This window comes from Battus philenor, unplaced genomic scaffold (genome assembly GCF_028537555.1).
Source record: "Battus philenor isolate CCGP_79_NKW_IND1 unplaced genomic scaffold, ilBatPhil1.0.hap1 SCAF_22, whole genome shotgun sequence".
Lineage (NCBI taxonomy): Eukaryota > Metazoa > Arthropoda > Insecta > Lepidoptera > Papilionidae > Battus > Battus philenor.
This window is the reverse complement of record NW_027181685.1, coordinates 8,212,822-8,219,786: the sequence shown is the minus strand read 5'-3', so window position 1 is coordinate 8,219,786 and position 6,965 is coordinate 8,212,822. Positions and strand designations below refer to the sequence as shown.

The 6,965-nt window shown below is 31.7% G+C and overlaps 1 pseudogene; it reads right to left on the bottom strand.

The window, feature by feature from the left end:
* Positions 1 to 430: 430 nt before the first annotated feature.
* On the bottom strand, positions 431 to 583 carry LOC137923874 (U2 spliceosomal RNA; annotated as a pseudogene).
* Between the last annotated feature and the right edge of the window lie 6,382 nt (positions 584 to 6,965).

The window sequence follows — 6,965 nt, the reverse complement described above, 5'->3', positions numbered from 1 at the left end:
ATTGGCATAGTTCATAATTAATTAATTTAGCTAAATCAAGTCATGTATCTATCCTTCACGCTTAATTATATTTAATTAACGCACTGCGGCTCTATACATAATCATGGAAAATAATAATCAGTTAAACTTGACATAACTTAATTTAAAGGATTATGTGCCTTGTTAAAATTTTTTATATTTTTTTACTTTTGCTAGAAGTCAAAGTTTAGCACTGAGTATTTAATTTGGGAACGCTGTAAATAATTTACGTTGCAAAAAAGAATTTAAGTATTACGAGTTACTGATTAAATTGATTACGGCATTTTAAATGAAATGCCGGGTCTTGTAACAGCTTAATATCTACATCAGTTATCAAAAAGTATTTTATAAGTAATGCCATCCTATTACAAAGCGCCAACTTTTGTAAAACTAGAGGCTCAGGAGACTTGCTATTATATATCCTGTAAGGACCTTGGGAGCAGACATTATTTTTCACAGGATATTGTAAGTCGAATCTCAACAGACGAAATGCTTACATATCTTTTAATTTTCTAGTAAAAAGGTGAGTTACACTTTGATCTTAGCCAAAAGGCCGAGAAGGGATGAAAAAGGGTACTTAAATGTAAACTCTAAGATATATTATAGTTACAAGTCTTGAATTGTAAACATTAGTTTAAAATTCAAGCCTTGTTCAGTTTGTTTCACCAAAATCTTTACGTATAAAGGAAAAAAATATTATCTGAAATTTACTTCCTCCCATGCGAGCGATTTCTTTTGTCAATAAATTCACACAACAATCTTTATGTTACAAAGGTAATTTCGATTCACGTATCAAGGTTTTTGTAATTCTTTATCTGTTTCACTATTTACTTTCTTTATGTTATGAAAAACAATAGTAAATCTACATTTTATTATTATTTATTGATCTGAGAAGAAAAACTTGAATATGGATAGACATACCATACAGATAGATTTTATAGATTTTTGACATTAGGATTGCAAAATATAAAGTTTTTTTTTTAAATATTAAATTTATTATATTGAAGTACTTCGGGAAATAGGTTAGGGGTCAGAAATCTATTGTCAATAAATATTATAAGAGCTCAGTGGTAAATAATTACGTGTTTATTTATAATCGTATCGAAAAGTTTCTTTTTTATAACACCTACATGGTTGAACAGAGACGGCAGCTCAAATGAAGTATTGCATATGATGTTGAAAGTTATAAGTTCTAATTGAAAATAAACAAGTTTTTTTTAATTAATACTACGGGTTGCGGGCTTGAGACTTTATCATCCACTCAAAGCGAATCAGGGCAGGGCTTCAACAAGAAGTGGTCTCCTGCTGCTGCGGCACATCGAGGACGTTGTTCAGTTTCCACCCGGGATGTGGAATAGGCGCTCCTCCAAAGATTGGTCGACCACAAAGGGATTTTTGTAGATAGGTATCCCACATAGTCCCATTCTTACCCCAAAGGGCAAAGTATCTTGAGAGGATTTCGAAGATTTTTCCCCCTAAACCAAAACTAAGTTACTAGTACTAAGCATTACAAGTAGATTTATCTCCCCCAAGACGTGGCTGTGTGCGAATTTGTGTCTGTCGAAGTTGCGGACATATGAGCGGCGAGACTGAATGAAAACAGTGAAGTTTTTTTAGCTGTAAGTTTGTATATTTCTTCCAACGTCTTTTGACTACCTCGAAAAGGTTATCTGTCCGCCCTATAGGTGGAAGTGTCACTCTATCCTTACCGGACCGTGCTATCCACTCCAGAACAATAAGCATCAATGATCATCTGTTCTGTGCGCTATGTGGCCTGCTCACAAGCATATCAACTTGCCAATCCACTAAGTTATGACGGCTACTTTTGTTCAACTACAGACGCAAGCTGCTTCCTATTGGTCCTGTTGGAAATCAATTGGGAGGCCAATGTCCAGCAGTGAATGTCCTACGACTGAAATAATGATGACGATGATCACGTATTACATTCATTAAGGTAGAGGCTACAAAATTTTGTTAACAAAATTTTGTATCATTGCTATGGCCGGCTAGTTACTTACGATTCGGTGATTACCTAAAACAATAATTTATTAGATAAATGGATAATTATCAGACAGCAGATAACTTAATAATTATCATCGCGCTTTCTAATTCAGGCGTCAATATATTAGGTAAGGAAGTTCGGAGTATAGTCTGTGACATTTAAAATAACGTTTTTTTTAATTACCTGTTTTATCTTAAACCGAATAAAATCGCGTTCTTCCATATAAATTAAATATAAAATTATGTTAATGTAAAATTTGCTAAACTTATTATTATTATCCAAGCGGTTGTTCTTGGATCACAATCAAGATTTACAGAAGACGCTAAATAATATAGGGGAAATGAAATACTACGTTTTATTTAATCCTTGCAGTAATTAAGAGCACTCAAAATATTCTCGAGTGCTAAGGGCCTTGTAATGGCATATCTGATCTGTTGATCGTCATATCATTAGATTATTGGCTTACGTTATTGGCTCGTTGACATTGTTAAGCACCATAATGATCTCTATCTGGGATAGTTTATACGTCACTATAATTATTCTAGGTTTATCTCAATATATTTATATATGTGTAAGCGTGGGACCAATATTTTGTGTTTTGATAGACAAACAATGTTTAAAAATTTTAATTAGACACCCTGTTATATCTAAGCAATATTATATGTTAACATAAAGTAGAAACGGTATTATAGCAATATTGGCGTACATTGATGGAGTTTCATATTTTCTTACAGATAAGTTATCTATGGAATAAAAAAGATTTGCAATTTAAAAGTAGAAGAATATAATGTATAATAATAAAGATATTACTACTAATGTAAAATTAAGATACATATTTTTTTGTTTTAATATTTAAAAGAAGAGTTATTTGTTGATAAAACGTAACACAAAACCACTCGAGTTAATGTTTGTGCCAGAGTTGAAATTAAAATAAAAAGAAACATAAAATTAAATAAAGTGGAGCTAAACAATGGAAATGAGTGAAAGTGTACAAGCCTCTGTTTGGAGGCTTAATAAAAGTCAAGATTATTTGCATTCAAGTTCGTTATAAGTTATATTATTTACAAAGTACGACTTGAGCTTGTGTTTAATATTATCTGGTGTGATTTAATATATTAAGTAATTAAACACATATAAAATACACATATTTAAAATTATATAAATTGGAAAGCATTATAGACGAGAAAAAAAGGAAAATAGAATTTTAAGTCGGTAATAAATAATGAAGGTTTACAAAAGTTAACTTTGGCCTTTCAAAAGTACAAACAGATTTTACTCTTCTAGTCGACATGTAATTTAGTAATCGGAAATGTGTGTTATGCAAGAAGTGGTATCGCTATCATAAATAACCAGATGAAGTCGGAAGATGTAAAACTTCTTTAAAACGAAATTCCGAGATGTAATTATGATTGCTTAAACTTAATATGAAACAAATATAAAAGCTATAAATTTAAAATAAGCGTTATAAAGAAAATTTGCGTCACTTATTTACTGAAATTTTACAAACATCTATTGAGCGAGATTTTAAGTAAAGTACACTTTCATTTTGAAACAAAAGATTTCTTTCGGACCAAACGTTTGTTTGTTTTGTTACTAACAAAACAAATTTTACCCGCGGCGACAATAATAAGGTTTCAAGTTACAAGCTTCCTTTTTTGTTTCTCTAGGTGCTACGGAACTGTATAAAAATATTGATTGCCGACCGTTGTTATGGTAACCATCTTTGTAGATGATATGAAAGAAATTAAGTTCAGAAACTTATTGTTAACTTGGCCTAAACCAGAGTTATGTATGTCTCTCGGGTATTTGGACTATATATTGGGAGGACGGTAGCTAATTTAGATCAGCTTGACCTTACTTACCACGAGTCATTAGGGGCTCTAACCGTCTTTGGTTTATGACAAAATCTTTTATGTTTCGCTTGAACGATGTTAATGTCTGGGAGAGCCTACTGTTAAAATGGTTGAAAAATTGTAAAGTTAGTAAATAAATGGCATTTAAAGATAACAGCAAACCTAATAGTATTTAGGAAAAACTGTGTGTTTAAGACATACATATGTCAGAACGATTAAAATGAGAGTTGTCAAAAAAAAGTTTATTTTAGCTTACTAGTGTTCTGTACTAAGTGCGCGAAAAAAAAAACGGCAATTTGTAGCCGGGGTCTTGACGGGAGGATAATGAAGAGTATCCAAGATGGTAGTTCAAGAAATGTTTCGCCAGAAATTTACACGATTATTTAAGTTGAATAAAGAGGTTAGTACGCGGCATTTATTGGGCACAACGGAGATAACTTCCATCAGAATACATATACATAATACATACCATGCTGGAGCATATTACAATAAAGACTTTACTGTATAAAATTATATACTGTTCTGTGTGCCAATTCAAATGCTTGATATTATACAATATATGGAGTTCAGTACAAGTCGTAGATGCAAGCAGAATATTATACGCGTTGGTTACGAAGTCAATCCTTGGTTGGTAACCGGGGCTTTAATTCATGCACAATCGGAATTTGTAGGGGTGTAGATATTTAATAGCGTATAAATTCATTTACGCGCAATATGTATGATTTATATTTTTATACGGTAAAATTTATTTGTATAAATAAATTTTGGCATTTCCCGCTTGTCTACCTCGGAAACAATAATATTTTCACAAACGTAAGCGGTACAAAGTTGTCTTTTTTGATTTATTGGGGATATCAGAATGTTTTTCTCTGTTCTAATTATATTTCATATTTAGATAATTTCGTCGGGTGATATTTATAGTCACCTCGAAAAACGAATGCTTTTTTGGGAATCTTGAATTCATTTACTATTTTATTAATTCTTTTTTTAATAAAAGACGCCTGCGTTTAATTTTTACTCCCATATTTAATGAATACGATTGGATCTACATTTTATCTGTTTCCCTCAAGTTTAATAATGAACTGTCAAAGTTAAGCCCGTCGTGATGTGAGTTTCAAAGTTGAGTTATCCATCAGCAACATCAAATATCCGGTGCATAATGGATTTTGTTAATTGGATTTGCTTTGAATCGTGGAAACTTCCACCAGTAGTATTTGTCTAATACATGAACCATCAGTGAATTAAATAATGTCTGGCTACTTTTATCGATGTTGTCCTAAGATTAGTAATCTTATCAGTCAGAAGTTTAAAATATAAAAAAAGGTTATTTCCAAAATAAAAGAGGGGTGACAGAAGAGCTCAATGTGATAGAAACTAAATAGTGGCCTTATAATGTAAGTAGTAATGTTATAATGGCATCCTTTAACTTAAAATTATCCTTTATAGGTTTAAGCTCAAAGAGAGTCCGTCGTGTATCCGTGACCCTGCGGTAGACCTGACCGTGGTGCACGCAATTACTTGCTGTCCCTTATATGGAGGGCTTAGAGTGGTTTACGAAGTTGAAATGGGTCGGAGCATTACTTGCGGCAACACCGCTTCCCTTTTTGAAAGGAGGAGAGCCGCCACACTTTCTTGTGGTTTTGTTGCAGGGTGGTGGGTGACGTAATTAGGCAAAACAAAATTGTGTAACAGGATGTGTGGCGAGTGATGGGAGACGATGCGTAAATGTAATATGGACGTAAGCTGTATTGTTGAATATATGTTGAATGATAGAAAATATGAAGGAAAAAGAAACAGGGGGAAAATGCGAATGTATATATCCCAGCCCCATAAATAAGATAGGAGAAAGAGTATATCTAAAATAATCAAAATTAAAAAAATTAAAGCTACGAAGGCGTTAATCTGAGCAGACCACACAACAAAATCAGACTTGTTTTTTATAACTTCCATAATACTGTAGTAGAGCGATCCTTCAGCAAGCTTTATTGTCAGTTAAAAATCCTTCGTATTAAAAATTTCCTTTTATTTTTAATAGAGTTTTTAAATACAATACATTGTTACAGTACGCCGCTGTTGGGCTTGGGAAAGGCATAATAGGCTTATCTTTTGCTATTTTTTTATACTTATGAATATTCCTATTCATACATAAGATTATCGTATGATTTATACATACGACTATGTATTGCAATAATTTTACTTTATAGGATGTTTCGGTAAGAGATCCGTTATCTCTCATATTATAGTTGAAAAAACTTATTTCTGTAGCACATGAATTGTATAGATATCAGTTTTACTACTTCATATTTAAATTCAAAATATTCAACTAGGCTTTTACATGCGATTTTGAATCATCAATTATTTTAACCTTAGTAGCAAGCCACTACCGGCTTGACACACTGACTTGCCGAGAAAAACCAGCCAAAAACTCAACAGTTGATTTTTTCAAATAAAATTTTACAATGTTTGATGTATACATTATGATACCAAGCATGTAAATAAACAAATACGAATTAAGTTTCACATATTTCGATTAACTAAAAACTCTTGAATGCTGTACGCAATTTTCTTTAATAATATACTTTGTATTGTAGATTTAACACTAAGGAAAATGGTTCGTTATATAAATATTGTGGAACTATATTAAATATGCGAATACAAAGACCCAACAAGTTTGTGTACTTCTTAAAAACGAAATTCAGGTGTTTTTTTCATTGTCAAATATTTATCATATATCTGTAACTATGTTTATGACACTAATATCTTTATTTTATAGAAGTAACCCATAGGATATAATGTTGTAAAAATAACTTATATACATTAAGGCTACACTTATATTTGTCAATTGGTGGATTTTTATAATTGAATAAAATTTACAATATTAATATAGTTAATTAATGGAATTATAGAGGATAATTGGTTTAGCAGTAAAAGATTTGAAGAAGTGAATGTATAGCTCATTTGTTGGCAAAAAAGTTGCATAGCTTCAATGAACTATGCATTCATCTTCTTAACACTTTTACATTTATAACCAATCAACCTGTACATATATTAATTATTTTAAGCGGTAATGTGTGGTATTAACCCAAACCGCA